Raw genomic sequence first — 16,790 nt, forward strand, 5'->3', positions numbered from 1 at the left:
GAAGCCGTACACGCGCATCAAAGACCCCAAAAGTACGCCACATAGATGCATTCACATATCCGGCCATGCCATCGGATCTAACAGAATTATAACTGGGGACTGCTCACGGCATCACGTTCGATGCAATAGTCCAAGATTCAGAAGATAATTCAAAGGATGTCGCTTGGAATGAAGTCTTTAAAGACTTGATAGAAGCACATCGGTAACGGAACGCTCTCAGCTCTTCTACTACACCCAATGGCTCCAGAATATTTAGACCATGCCAGCATCCACAACATATCATCATCCCAATCAGAAATTCCAGGAACCAAATAACCTAAAATCAAGGATGGACCAACAACGCAACCACAATCTCCAAGATTAGCCCCGACATGATCATTGTCGAGCATATATTTCATCCATCAATCCCAAGATCGCGATGGAGTTTGGTAAATTTTGAAACTCACTGGAGAGGTTAGATACTCATTCTTCTGGAGTCAGAGCCTTATTACACATTCTGGAGAAGATCGATGGTACTGTTGGGTGGATACATGCGAGAGCACCTACCTTGAGTTCTTCTGGCTTTCCTTGCCGTTAATTATAACCATTGGAGATTGCTTTGTTTCCATTAATGCTCTCTCTACCACCGTTAACGAATGACGAAGAGGAGCCAGATGCTGAAGATGAAAACACGGATCCGGACGAACAACAAAAACAGAAGAGGGTCGATACCCCTTTTCATACGAACGCAATTTCTAGAGTTTGAACAGAATAAGGATTTCTTATTGATCCATGAAGGGGAATAGATGACTTGGCGCACCACACTCATGCTCCATAGCCGAACAAGTAGTGTGCCAATATCTCCGCTCCATAACCGAACCAGTAGCGCGCCATCACGAGGAGCACTAGTCGCTCAACCTACAAACGCTTCATGGTTCCATCACTCCGTAGTCAAGCCAACTCTCCATGGCTCCAGCACTCCGTGGTCAATCCAACTCTCCATGGCTCCAGCACTCCGTGGTTAAGTTAGCGCCAACTCTCCAGCATTCTGTGATCCATCCAGCAAGCCTTCCAAGTGTCATTTCCACCGTTCCACGGACTGAAGCCATCAGCGCCACCATCACCATTTGAAGCCAAAGTTCTAGCGCCATCTTCACTGTTTGGTAGCCAAAGTTCAAATTTCTGTTTCCACCATTCCACAGACATAGACAAAGCGGCGCCATCTTAGCCGTTCAAAGAAGCGCCATCTCCACTAGCCAAAGCGGCGCCATGTTGGCCGTTCAAAGCAGCGTTTCACGAATCAGGAGCCAGTCGTGCTATCTCTGCTTCTCCGTGATCTAGCCAGCCAAATGCCATCCATCGCTTCACGGACCTAGCCAACAGCGCCACTGCGCGGATCTAGCCAGCAGCACTATTCCATGGATGTAGCCAAGCAAATAGCGAAATCTACCTTTCCTAGCCAAACAGCGCCCGTTCCGTGGACCAAGTTGCAATGTCACCTCTGCTGATCAATAGCCAAAGTTTCAGCACCGACGCCAACACCCTATGGCCAAGTCAGAATTACGCAGAGCCGCCAACAAAAGGGTCACGGATTCCTCATTCCTTCCGCTAAAGGTTAGTTGAATTTCCCCGGCAATCTCTTAACGTCTTGCCCTTTCGATTTTACTCTTGTCTGTCACCATCTCATGCTTACCCCGCAAAAATGTCACTGTTACGTGCTAAGCAGGGTACTTAATGTTGATGGTGGTTTTTAGCTTAGGGTTAAAATCGAAAAACCTTGTATCTGATGTGACGTCACTCTGCAAGGAAACGGAGCCATGAGTGTTATATTTACATGAAATTTATCCAGACTGGCGAATGTAGCAACCATCCCAGATGTTTTGTAAATTTTGGTGCCTCGCTTATATTCACTTAATATAAGTTTCTTTGAATGCCTTCTATGCTATGTTCTCCGGCTTCGTGCTCATTCGCAACAGAGTAGCACGAATCTCCAAATATCAAGGATAAGGTCTTTGCATAAGGTATTCAATCAGAAAAGCATGCTGCTCTCTGGCAATGAACTTAAAAGAACTATGTATCAACACATAGAATTCAATCAATTGTCCTGACTAACTTGCAGAAGTTAGGGTTTCGCGACTCGCGCAGTATACCATACCTTGCTTGTCAAAATTAAGCCTAGAAAATCTAGGTAATTAATCCGCCATGGATTTGCAGGTGCAGAACCTCGCCCAGAATCAGAAAAACAGGGAGCCGCGACAGCAAAGGGAGGTGTGGCCATGCCTTAGGCCAGCTGGCGCCACTTGCCATTGGCCGCGTCCCATCCTAAACCGGCCCTATTTCTCTCGACTAATCAGGTTGCTTTAAACTCGCCACACGCACATAAGTTGTGGCTTGGCTCATACTTGCCGGCCCCACTTCCCATCGACCAATCATGTCGCTCTAAAGCCGACACACTCTCACCAGAAGTGTATCCACACCCACGCATGGTCGACGCTCTTTTAATCGACCAATCAGGTCTCCCTAAAGCCGCCACACTTTCACCAAAAGTGTAGCCGCGCCTTATGTTTGGCCGTCCCCTTTTCTTGTCCAATCAAGTCGCTCTGAACTTGCCACCGTACATTAAAGGCCAAACGCACCCTGCCGCGCCACCATACTAACTGGCAAACCAAATGCGCCCTTCCACAACAACATATTAATCGGCATACCAACATGCCCACTCTGCCGCAGTAATGTGCCAACATGTCGCTCTTCCGCAGTAACATGCCACGAGCCACTTTAACCTTGGCCACGCCACCAAGCCTTAATTTTTACCACGGCGCCAAAACCTAGCCTTGGTCATGCCGCCAAGCCCTAATTCTTACCATGACGCAAAAACCTAGCCTTGGCCACGCCGCCAAGCCCAAACTTTGGACACGGCGCCAAATCCTAGCCTTGGCCATACCGCCAAGTCACAGGCGTGGCCATACCACAACGTCACCATGCCGCATGCCATGCCACACGCACTAATTTGGGTTTCGACATGCCAAACCCTAATTTGCGCAAAATTGCTATGCCAACCAAGCCAAATAATGTTTCCCAAAGCGGTAGTATTGATGTGGTAACAGGGCTAGTGTTTCCAGAGCCATATTCGGGTCTAACACCAATATGCCAAAACAGCTTCCACGGCTACACCACTGGCATGCCGCTATACCACGGCCACACCACTGTCATGCCAATGGCGCCACTTTTCTATACGACAAGATACGACCATAATCAATGGCCATCCTTCCTCATGAGATGCAATTTCAGCCATCCAAGTTCGCCACCAAACTGACAGACTTGTGGTGAGTTTCAGGCGACCAGCTGCCTAAATCTAGTGGTCATGGCTACGCCAGGCGCCACTTGCATCAACGTGCCACTGGCATGCGCGAGCCATGCCAGCCATGCCACATTGCCATTGGCGTACACCAAAACGCCACTGCACCATTATCAGGCGCCAATACAAGGTATCCATAATCAACGGCTACCCTCCTTCATGAGATGCGATCTCAGTCACCGAAGTTCGCTACCGAACTGACAAACTTGTGGAAAGTTTTAGGCGACTAGCCAAAACGAGCCTAATAGCCTTACATGTTATTTTCCTGCGGTAAGTCCCTTGACTTTGACGTACCACACGTAGAAAAGTTCTACATGTTTTACACGAAAACACTCGAGATATCAAATATGTCACAAACTGGGGGATGCTCATCAGGGTATTGGTCTGGCGGTTTACAGCGTGCGGCGTGCAATGCGCCCGTTACAAGAAAGTGTCATGAAGTGGGATAATTAGTGGTGGTAAAAGTAACGGTGTAAACAATTCAGTTCCTTCATCATGAAAGCGTAATGTCTGACGGTTACACGAATTCACTTCCTTCATCATGGAAGCATAACGTCTGACAGTTATACGTTATCCTATTCTTCCACCACTCAATCGTTTCCACTTCCTACGAGACCAGGGTACGTTTCAATATGACTTGTATAAATAGGCTTCACCTATTCTCACCAAACAACAAGTTTTGGTCGGCAACAATACAATATCTAGAAATCACCTGGTAGCTTTCCATTCTGTTACCCAGTTCTATTTTCAGTTATAAGTCATAAACAACCACACCTTCATAATCAACTATTCTGGTCTCAACACTCTCTTCGCTTCCCTCCCTAAGACCAACCCCTCTCCTTCACTTTGTGACCGAAGCAAGCCTGGAACGGCCATTCTTGGTTTAGGTCAGGATTGTACAGATTGATCTCTCGAATCAAAAGTACTCCCGTGCAGTACATTGTTTAGGGTTTAGATTCGTTTCTCATCCACACATCCAAAATTACCAAATTCAGCAGAAACGGTTTTCACCCACAAACAGTCCTGAACTAAAAACCATCATCAACAATCGTCTAAAGGAAAATCTGCCAGAAAGTGAGCCACCGCCTGCGCCTTTACTGATGTTCTCATCTCATAACATATGTCAAACTACTTAATTTGAGCGCTCTACTTAGAGATCCGCCCCGATCTTGCTACGGTATCAAGCACTGATTCTATAGAAGACTTCGTAATCACCCGAATCTTATGAGCTTGAAAATACGTTCGCAGCTTTTGCGTTGCAAACACTAGGGCGAGTATCAACTGTTTGATTCTGGTGTAGTTCTTTTTTCCCGGGTTCATGGTCTTTCTTATGAAGTACACATGTTTTTATTCTGCCCCAAAATTTTTGACTAAAACTGCACTTATAGCACAGCTGGTTGCCCCGAGGTACAGAGTAAGCACTTCGTCGGGATCGGGTCTTTGTAATACATGTAGGCTCGCGAGATGTTGCTTAATATTTTGGAATGCTTCCTCGCACTCCTCGCTCCATTTGAATTTTTCCCCTTTTCTTAGCGTCCCTTAAAAGTATTTGCATTTGTCCGATGATCGTGAGATGAATCTCCCCAATGCTTCTAGGTTTCCGTTCAACCGTTGCACGTCTTTTACCATTACCAGATATGGCATTTCCAAGATGGCCCTTATCTTGTCGGGATCGGCCTCAATACCTTTATCAGTGATTATGTATCCCAAGAATTTACTAGAAGTTACCCAAAAGGTGCAGCTGGCTGGGTTCACTCTCATTTTGCATTTTTTCATAGTTTGAAAGATTTCCCTAAGGTCGTCAATGTGACTGGATGCCACCCGAATTTTTACCAGCATGTAGTCTACATAGACTTCGATGGTATAGTGTATTTTATCTTCAAACATGTCTTCTACTAATTTTTGGTAAGTGGCCCCCGCATTCCTTAACCCGAACGACATTTTAGTATAGCAATACAGCCCTCTTGGTGTGAAGAAAGATGTATGTTCCTGGTCCTCGGGAGCCAAGGGATCTGGTTATATCCCGAGTAGCCGTCCATTAATGTTATCGCCTTGTACCCTACTATGGATTCTACCAGTTGATCGATGCCGGGGAGAGGAAATCTATCTTTCGGGCAAGCCTTATTCAAGTCGCTGAAGTCCATACAGATCCTTACTCCTACATTCCTTTTAGGGACTATCACCATGTTTGATATCCATTGGGTATATTGAGACTTTCGAATGATTCCAGCCACTTGTAACTTTTTTAATTCAGCCTCTACCGCCGCTTGTAGCTGTCGAATCGGCTTGAATTTGGGATATATCCTTAGGTGGTGGGAACATACCTCCGGGTGAATCCCTTCCATATCATGCATTTTCCAGGCGAACACGTCCATATTTTCCTGTAATAGAGTTACCAGTTGCTCCGTATGTTCTTCCGATAACAAGGTCCCGATTCTGATTATTTTGGGTTCTTCCTCGAACCTTAAGTTGATTTCCCGAGTAGATTCTAGGGCCGAGAAGTTGGGCTTTGGATCCTTGATCGGTGTCGTCTTCTTTGATTGCTATAAGATCTCGTTCTCACCCGCTTCATATTCCATGACCGCTTGTGAGATTACTTTTTCTAGTTCCTCCCCTGCCTTGATTTCCTTAACTTTATTCTTCTCTCGATGCTGCCTAGATCGCCTTTCTTCGTTTTGTTGGATATCTAACTGCATGCATTGTCTCGTCGCTTGAGGATCGCCTATCACTTCAACGACTCCCTTTTAAGTGGGGAATATCAACCTTTGGTCGTAGGCGGAGGCTACCCCTTTGATTCCTGCGATCCAAGGTCTCCAGATGATTGCCTCGTATGGGAACACGACATCTACAATGCAGAAGGTGGTGAGGGTATCCAGATATCCTTTTTTATCTGAGACCCTGAGCGTGACTTCTCCCTTTGGTACGGTTACTTTTCCATTGAAGCCATAGATTCGATAAGTTGAAGGAATTAGGATGTCATCAGATAACTTCATTCTCTTGAAGGTGTCATAGAAGAGGACTTCGACGGAACTCCCACTATCCACTGGTATCTTTTTAACTCCCCATTCTTCAATGAGTAAGGTAATAACTAAGGGATATCCGTGCGCTTGTCCATTCATCGGGACATCCTTTGTTGAGAAAGTGATCGGCTGCATCATCCAGGACTCCATAGGTAAGGTTTTTGCTACACTGAAAATATCTTTTCCGTCTCGATCCCTCTTGTGAATTTGTGATGTAATCCTGGTCCCCAAATCGAATTCTTGAGTTGCCGAGTGTGAGATGGTATTGCAAACGAACTGAGTTCCCCGGTCGATCCTTACTTGGTGTACAGGGGCGTCGGGTGCATTTGGTGTTGATGCTGCTTGCTTAAAAAAGTGCCTCAGATACCCATCTCGAATTAGATGTTGAAGGATATATTTTACTTCCCGACAATTGTTGGTCGAGTGGCCTCGATATTGGTTGTAATGACAGAACTTGGGGTGATTTCTTGTCTCGTCAAACTGTATCCTCCTAGTCTTCGGTTATCTGATGTCATTCTTTTTTCCTACTTCCTTAAAGATTTCTTCTAATGGTGCGTTTAGAGGTGTGTAAGTTCTCGGTTCATGTCGAGGCCTCTTTCCTTTCTCGATCCATTCCTTCTTACCCGAGCCTTGTTGTGGTGCGATCGGCCTCTTTTCCGATCGCTTTGAGTCCTCCTGAGGAGCTGTCTCTGCTGCCGCACTGGCTTCTTGCACTCCTCTATCTTGTGATCCTTCATGTATTTCCTCTAATGCAATGTAGTGTTCTTGCATCTTCCTCATCTCCTTCAGTGTTTGTGGCTTCTCGGTGTATATAGCTATCCAAATGGGTCGGATTTCCCCAAAGAGTTTTCGAACCCGAAGATTTGTTGGTCGACAGGTACTTTCCCGATATCGGTGCACAGCTTTCTCCATTGGTACGTCAATGATCTTAAGGGTTCCATGAATCTTCATGCCAATGTGAATAACTTATATATCCTTGGCCTAGCAATGTTGTTGTGCATATAGGTCTCGAGAAACGTCTCCACCAAAAACCCCGTAATTGCCTAAAGACTCGTCGGGCAGGGTATAAAACCAGTTCCTCGCTTCTCCTTCCAAGCTGGCCGAAAAAAATTTACACATGACCACATCATAATTATTCCTTTGTAACAAAGACATGGTGTACATCTTGATATGCTCTCCTGCATCACCGATACCGTCAAATCTAGAGGGAAATGTGCATTTCAGGAGAAATAGAATTCGCTCTAGTTCCTTGGTAAAAGGAGTCTTCTTCGCTTCGCTAATTACCTCTGCCAACTTGTCGTCCTCCCCATCTCCAGCCAACTTTTTAACCATCTGCTCAAGCTGTTTGAGCTTAGCTCTAGTCGAAGCACCGGGTCTCCCATTTTGCACTTCTTCATCGGTCGATGAGCTCTCGGGAGGACCATATCCACTCCTCGAACGGTTGGGATCGGGTATACGTCCTCGGCCAGGTGGCGCAGTTCGGGTATGCCTTGATCAGGTTTGGTGGCTTGAGGCCCCTTGACTCGGGGACCCTCGGGACCTTGTTCTTTGGTTTCAGAGTTGATAGTTCTCATGCTCTAGTGCCAGATTTCTTCTTTACAATTATTTCATGAATTCTTCCTTACTTCTCTGATTTGCAAGAATTTCCATTAGTGTCGAGTCTGTGCTCTCATGGATAGAATGGCCATTTGGGTGGTTTCCTGGTACGGCTGGTGGTGCCGCTGGAAGTATAATTGGTGCAGCCAAGGGTGCAACCGGCGGTGCGGCTGATGGAGCAACTGACGGTACTGCATGTGGAATATTCCGAGTTTAGTTCCTCTTTCCCAGCCGGATCTACCCAAGCCGTTCTTCCTCCCTATTCAAAGCGTTCTGGTATTCTACGTGTTGTCTATCTCTCCTTCGATTCTCATGCATCCTTAAGACTTCCTCATCATCTTCGGTGTCGGAGGAAGTCAGCCCATCTATCATGTTAGCGGGCCTCCTCTGGCTAGGTTCAACATCTCCCAAGAAAGTGTTGTCGTTGTCCTGCCCGAGATTGACTTACTCATCAACTGTAGCCATTTCTCCAGCAGGTACCCGATTCTCCTCGGGCTGATGTCATCGATCACTCCCTTGTCGCGAGTCAATCACTCCCTCCTGCATGCTGGTTTCGGCTACAGTGCGGTTCCTCAGAATTCTGCCTGTCCCCGAAGTGCTAGCCATCGGCTCGGGTACACTTTATTTTCCAAGGTTCGTCCCTACCTACGTCAGCAAAATACACAATACCTCACTTTGAACTGTTTTCGAAAAGTTTTAAGGACGAAGTACAATAGCTCTGACACCCAGAAACAAAAAATCCAACCAAGTACTATTTCCCTTTTACTTTGAAATGATGAACTCAGCAGATTAGGTGGTTTTGACTAATAGGACAGTTTTCGAATACGAAAGAGGGGGTCTTGTTATGTCGTTTTCGGTACCTCCTCCGTGCATTAATCATTATTTGTCCTAACATTTTTTGTACCAGAAATCATCAACCTCCCGTACAACTGATCGGAAGGTTTCTTTCTTGGCCAGGTTTTGTAGTGGCGACTTCCGTTAATCATTTCGCCGGTGTTACCAACTACATGAGCTGCCAGAACTAGGCTTCCTCGACTCTGACCTCTGAATTCCCCAAGGATAGCTTTACCTTGGGATTCTTTTAGGTTTTTTAACTACGTTGTAAGGCTCTTATCAGGGATCATAATGAGATTGTCACTGAAGTGCTCATCAGATCCTTTCTAGCCGTAGTTTTGGTAACCCTAACTCAATGGTTTTGAGCCGGTTTTACCGGTGCTAATGTTGTATCTGACAGTTTAACAATCTCTATTACTTTGAAATGAAAAACGACCAGCGAGATGAAGTTTCATTTTAGCTACGACCAAACATCAAAGATGTTATTTTGGGAGCATTTGAATCTTTCTAACAACTCGTCTCAGTGAAAGAATGGGAAAGGAAAATAACAACATCACCAACCAAAACTCAAAACCAAGATTAAAAGAGAGATTTTGTTTACAATCGTTTCAAAAAGTTTTGATGTAAAGAACTCGTTTTCTGGAAAGAAAAAACAACAATTCATAAATTTCATCTACCAGCTCATCTAACCAAAAGAGTTTTTCCTTTAGCTTCAACTAACACACAAGGTGATTTAGGAACTTTTGGTTTTTCTATTTTGGTGACAGATTTCAAGGTATCCGAAGATGTTAAACGGTCCCCTTAGTCGGTGCCAGAATGTAGATGTGGAAAATCCTACATCTACATCCAATGGATCTCAAACACATAAAGCACAAGTAAGAAAGTAAGAGATGAACACAAACACAAGATATACGTGGTTCGGTATGATTACCTACGTCCATGTGGGTAAAGTGATGATCTTATTGCTCGATTCAAGGTTTACAAGGGATGATTCTTGCACACAAGCTTGCTATTCTCTCACAAGGATGTTATTGCTCTCCTCTCTCACTGAATTGCCTCCCCCTATCTCCTTACAAAGCTCTCTATTTATAGGCTTACATGACGATACATCCAAGTTACAGTGTGGGTCGTAGTGTATCTTCCTTGATGTTCTTTCTCGGGTAGTGAGTGACGTTCCTCCCGAGATGTCAACCCAAGCTTGGTGAGGACGGCTCCCGATGTTCCTCCACCCGATATTGATTGTTTGGTGCAGTATGATCGATGTCGCCCTTCATCCTGGCCGGATGTTACTAGCCTCGAGTCCAACTTTGACCAGATTCTTCTTATCTTCCCAACCACTTTGTCAGATAATTTATGACTGTTGCCCGACAAACTTCTCTCCATCACATCCGAGTTCTGCCTTTACACGTGCTAGCTTCAGGCTTTAAGGAGGTGATTCGGTGCTTCACTCTTCTCCTGTCATTGGTACGACATCACTTAGGATTGTTCCACCTAGGTCCGTGGATTATTTACACCTACGGAGTCAAGACCACTTGGTCAAGCAGTTCAGCCAAGTCTCAGTATATCGTTAATTAATTAGATTGACGAGGGTTTAATGAGTCTAGCAAGTCTCTTATGTTAAGTCTCGACAGAGTGAGCCTTGAGCTCTGATGATATGATGGCATCAATTGGCATCAGTGGTTATGAGATTAGCATATGATGCCTCTGCTAGTAGGTGATGCATAATGACCTAGGCCCTCATGATCAGAATTAGCATCATGAAAGGTTAGAGAGGAGTTGACATCACCTTGCTGATGATGCAAGTTCGTGGCATTACTCATGGCAACACTTTGTTGGTGATGCAAGCTCATGGTCTGCTGGTGATGCAAATCCATGGCATCACCTAACAAACATCCCAGATAAACAACCCCAAACCGTCTTCTGGCAAAACTTTTTCGAGTGAAAAACAGTAACCTGACCTTGTGGCATTTAAAATGAATGGACAGTCCAGGGCAGCAAGGTGGAGAAGGGACAATACGTTCGCTTTTTAGGTTTGACCTGGCAACATCCTAGGATTACACAACGGAGAACATCGTCCACTATGAGCCTATAAACTGCCACGAGAGGACTTCGGGGGAACATCTTATTAACCCTACATCAGATACCGAGGACGGTCTCCGCACAAAGAAGGCAAGAAGGGAGGGTAACGAAAGATCATTTCACCACATTGATACCAAGTGAAAAAGTCAGGAAATAACTTAAATATTAAATTAATACAGATGCAAGCAACGCAAGGTTTCCTCTTTTGTGGACTGATAATGAAACCACAAACCCATACAATAGAATGCAAGATTAGCTTAAAATAAAATCCTATACGACACGAACTCTATGTTTTTCTCAATAGACCGTCGGTTAAGATTAATAGCTCTCTATACATGTGTTGTATGCCAAAAATGATGTTTAAGTTACACCTGATCTAGTTATGTACGAGGTTGCTAAACCTAGTTACAGTCCCCAACCATAAACCTACGTTGTGTAATGGACAGTAAAAACAACAATACCAGTATATTCCACAACAACGCAGTCAGATGAGATCCACTTTACAAGGATCGTGGGAGGGTGTTGGTATTCCTATCATGACTCTATTTTCTCTTTTGGATAGACTTCAGCTTGTTCAATCATTTCCTTCAGTGCATGTGGTCCTAAAAACATAAGCACCTGCCAAAATGACTCAAGAAATTATCACTGTGTCAAACAAGCGGGCAAATCCTGCTGCTGCAATACCATTGAGTTAAAATATTCTTAATGAAAGGTTGTAGAGGTTCAAACCAAACCTCATTTGCATCTTTACAAACATCGCCACTATTTTTCTTTGGCCATCTGACTCGCCAACACCTGTAATCCACCAAAGTATAATGATACTCTGTACCCAAGAAAAATTATTGTCAACTATCATTATTACAATTGAAAGATGATTTGGTAAACCTTTCTCTTCCAAGACGAAGTGCAAGTTCTTCCGCTAAGGCTTGGCCAGGTTGATCTGCATCGGTTGCAAGAATAATACGAGATGCCTAATGGGATTCAAAATTACAAGGCCCACATAAGGTTCATAACAACACATGTACAAATTGAATAGAATTTGTTCAATGGTACACACCTTTCCATAGTATTCTTTGCAGTTCCACAAGTACTGATGGTATTTGTCCTAGTTTGAAAAGAAAACACAACAAGAGCATTAGACCACCACACTCAAGCTAGCATGAAGAAGCAAAATTTATTAGATATCTGCAAACAAGGGAAGCCTGTGTTCCTTACACCTGGAGAGTTCCTTGAGCTGAAATCATACTTTGTACCAATGCTAGACATGTATGTAGAAACTTGAACCCCACTTTGACCTTTGTACTACGAGCTTTTCCTTACTACTAGAATGGAAACACTAGCAAATTTCATCTTACACCCTTTACACCGGATTGTTGTGCACGCACTCAGACCATCATTAAGTTAATCCTAACAACAGAAAGAAAACAGTGTGCCGTTCCCAGCAAGTTTTCTCCAGAGTTCTTTCAGTCATTGAAGAAAGGACTTAATAAATCAACATAGCAGAAAATCGCATATGAAGGTTTGAAAGGGATACCTAAGTGTGGCCAATTTCCAACATGATAAAGGTCACCATGTTAATCAGATAAACTGATTAGAATGAGAATTACGTAAGCTCAAAACTAACCTCATTTTCAGGAGGTAACTCTTTATTGGAAACCTTGGAAGGTGCCCCATTAGGAACACTGACACAATTAAGAATTCCAGCTTCCTCCATTGAAAGCTTATCAGTTTCACCCTCAACCTGCAAATAATAAACATAAATCAGATACAGAAAAGGATAATGGTATTACAAAACTGCAGCTACATACTATATTAAAGTTGACTGTGCTTACAATTATGATATCAGTGGCACCATTTATATCATCGACTCCATACAGTATTTTCTCAGTATCCTTCTCCTGGTAATAAACAGAGCTGGAACTTCACAAGACTGACAAGAAGAAGAGGCAAATACTGTGATCATAGACCTCAGTGAATTTGAATCCATCAAAGAAATGAACTCATGTTAATCATGATTTACCACCATTTCCATAAATTGACAATCCGACAGTGTAAAATTAACAAAAAGATTCTTAGAGAAAAAATCAATGTACACCATCTGACCCAACTGGCGATAGATTCAACAACTACACAAGTACATGCATTATGTGTTATTTTAAACTAAGAGTAGGGTTCGTCATAAGAACCTGCCAAAAGTGTTTGTTAATATCTCGATATTTGCAGCTAACAAGCACTCCATTTCGTTTATAGGTAAAAGCAATTGCAGCCTGTAAATTTCACAAAGAAACAGTAATTAGACGTCTCAAAACAAAAGAAAACACCCCACCATTGAAAGGTAAAGAAAGAAAATCAGTATTCTGTACTTATCAGGAAGTGCAATAGAAGTGCATCCATCAGACGATTCACAATAACTAAATCAGTTGAAATAATAACTTCAGTTCTATACAAAGAGTCAGAATCTGGCTACTTTTCATCAAATCCTGGTGCTCGAAGATACCTTCCCTCATACAAAACAAGTTTATAACTGTCCAACTAGGCCGTAAAGGTCATCTAGCAATACCAAGAATTGTGAACATCTAGGTCTAAGGATCTTGTTTCTTTAGATATAAAGTCAAAAGAGGCATGGTTTATAAATAGGCATCTCATACACACCATTGATTGATGAGTTGCATTTCCAGATCAAGTTAGTCTATTTATAAATGGCAGGTTCATCAATCATGTCAACTCTTTTAGAATCACGCATAACCAGCCCTTAACCACAATTTCCCATCAAACAGAAGAAAACCAACTTAAATTCTAGTAATCAAAGTAATTCACAACAGCTAATAGTTATGCCAACCTCGATACCAGATTTTTGCATTTTTTGCATGACAATATTCCTCCTGAGAGTTTCTCCAGATATCATTCTCTCTGCAAAGTAGGCAATTAGCTGTGAAAACAAGGAAAGGAAAGCAGTCAGTAAATCATTCCCCGGTGAGTGAAAAGGAGACAAAGAAGAATGGAGGAATCTGCCGCTCTAATTTTGCAACCCATAGTGAGTGATAGATCACTAAATGGTGATTTACATAAATCTAGAGTTGCCACTAATTAGTAAACATGCATGATGCATTGTAATCATAATGAAAACAAACGAAATTCGACAACACTGCATAAGATCAGCTATAATTTGTCAATAACACAAACTAACAAAGTGAAGTTACAACTCAAACCAAACAGTTGATGGAAAGAACTAATGAGATTGTTATTTAACAGTAAGACAGGCAAAGTCAGAGGACGGCTCATACACGACCAATATCAACTGAAAATAATATGAGACGCTCGCATTAATGCCATAATCCTAGTTAAAAGTTTTCAGTCAGTTTGATATGACTTAACTCCAGATTTCATACTGTAACATATTCTGGACGTCAACACACCAAAATTAGTAGATACCTTACACTGATCAGTAACTAGTTCGAAACTACAAAAATGTTACCTCCTTGCATAATGGTTCGAGTCCAATGCTCTCCTCCGTGATAAATCTCTTGGTTTTACTCTTTTCAATATGGAAAATCTTGCAGACGATGCCGCATTTGCAAATCTGTCTGCCATAACAGCTCTCTTGGTGTAACTTTTCTCATGATGGGAAATCATGTCAGACGATCCGAAGATATTTCCAAAGCCCTGCAACAGCTTGTGTCTCGTCAATATTGCTTTTGTCGAATTAAAATAAGCCAAGACAGTTTTACATGAAACTCAAAACACCTTAATTGTGCCTCTTGATCCACATTTTCCCCTGAAGCAGTTCCACACTGCAGTATTGCTACAACACCCAGTAAACACAAGAAACAGTATCACTTAAAAAGACATACTTATTGACCAAAGCAGTAAGGGAATGGAGGTGAAAAAGAAAAAAGTAATTACAAATTACCAATCAGGTGTGATGAAAAGAGATAGTGATTTCTCCTTGGATTTCCCACCCTGACACTCATGGCACCTCAAATGAGTGTACTGGCCAGGTTTGCAAGAAGGTGAAGAAATTCCTAGCTGCTCTAATTTTTGCATAAAAGCTGCCAATCTATTAACTACATCTACATTCCCACTAGATTGCTGTTCACTGGCCTTACAAGAAGTATAAAACCCAGATTTTTGGTGCCAGAAATAGGGATAAATGGAAATTGGTTTTGGTGAAAGATGATAATAATGATGTTGCTGTACTAGTATATTAAATTGGATGATTGGTAACAGGGAATTAGGTGTATATCTAATGAAATACTTCGAGGATGAGGACAGAAGAGAGTGTAGTGGACGATGGCGCGACTGATGAAGAATCATTTGATAGTGGTGACGAGGGAAGTAGGAAGAAGATTTTACTTTGGAATCTATATTATCTGTGGGTGTTTTGAAGTTGGGGTTATCTCTTTGTTTAACTCTTCTAAAATGTTACTTTCTTAACAGGCGAGTGGCTGCACACCGCAAGGGTTTTGTCTTTGTAGTTTGCACCACCTTGCACTAGCTTGTAATCAACTGTGTTAGTGGTGCATGCCACTTCAACCTGCCTCATCAAGAGGATGCATCTTTTGGTGCGAGTTCCACGGGGGATTGGCGCCATGCCACCACCGAAAACCGAAAATAAAGCCTTTTTGTCACAAGCAAGTTGGGTAGGCTAGAGATGAACGTTAAAACCGAAAATAAAGCCTTTTTGTCCTAAGAGTGAGCTACGCCGACCACTTGGTCCATCTTAACGTTCATCTCTTTTAGGCAAAGAGATGAACGTTAAGATGGACCAAGTGGTCGGCGTAGCTCACTCTTGGGACAAAAAGGCTTTATTTTTGGTTTTCTAGAGAAGAACGTTAAGACGAACCAAGTGGTCGGCGTAGCTCACTCTTTTCGGCAAGACCAATCGAAGTAGGGTATCACCCTAAACGATCTTTTTATTGGTTCATTTCATGAGTACATAAGAGATTTTACGCCGGCTTGGCAACATTGACACAACCCATTTCTTTTATCTTGGCTGAGATACATGTTGTGCAGCTGATACACGGGCGGAGCGAAAATTCTTGGCCTTTTCGCATCGGGTTCGTTTTGGTATAGGGATTGGAGTTACCAATATGATGGGCTTACGTATTCACGATCACCGTGGGCACATCTACTTTATCCCTATCCGGGATGCAGAGCTAATGGGAATCCCACTTGCATTCCTGATAGGATGGTTTTGTTAGAGCATTGCTCGGTCGAACTCACAAGTGTTGATATCTCAAACTTTTTGTCAAATTTAGTTATCAAAACTATATCTTGATTTTTAGTCTACAATTAGTTACGTCTCGGACTACGATAGAAATGTAGTTGAGAAACAGTGGATCACGAGAATCATCATTGCGTTCTACCGTTTGAAGGCGAAGATCAACCAAAGCTTCTGGAGAACTTCATCAACAAAAGTTAAATGAAGACTGAACCACCTATCTCTCAAGTTATATTCACTTTTCTAATCATTGAGACGATGTCGCATAACTAATTAGACTATTATGCATATACAAGAATTTCGAGTCAAGTTAATCTTGATAATTAGTTCTCGAAATATAATGACTAAGCTTAATGAATATTTGTTCATACTTGATGAATTTCGGTTAAGGACAATTTATTGTTCGCAATCAAAATCATGATTCAAGTTTCATCATTCGAAAATAGCCTGGAACAGTGATATGTGTCATTGATGTTATTCGGGAATGTTTCAAATTGATTTAGAGAGAAATATATAACTACTATAGATTCAGATATAAGACAGTGTTATCAGTCTCACAAACTGGGAAAATTGTTAGAGGTATGAAGTCGTATTACATGTATTCGTACACGTAGCGGAGTAGCTATATATCGACTTGCAGATTTGTGGTACGCATATACTTATGCACATCATGTAAAAATATGTTTGACTCGTGAACCGGATCGGT

General features: G+C 42.7%; 1 pseudogene; it reads right to left on the reverse strand.

Annotated features, from left to right (window-relative positions):
- Nucleotides 1–11,020: 11,020 nt before the first annotated feature.
- Nucleotides 11,021–15,261, reverse strand: LOC113302630 (annotated as a pseudogene).
- Nucleotides 15,262–16,790: the final 1,529 nt, after the last annotated feature.

This window comes from Papaver somniferum, chromosome 8, assembly GCF_003573695.1.
Source record: "Papaver somniferum cultivar HN1 chromosome 8, ASM357369v1, whole genome shotgun sequence".
Classification (NCBI taxonomy): domain Eukaryota; kingdom Viridiplantae; phylum Streptophyta; class Magnoliopsida; order Ranunculales; family Papaveraceae; genus Papaver; species Papaver somniferum.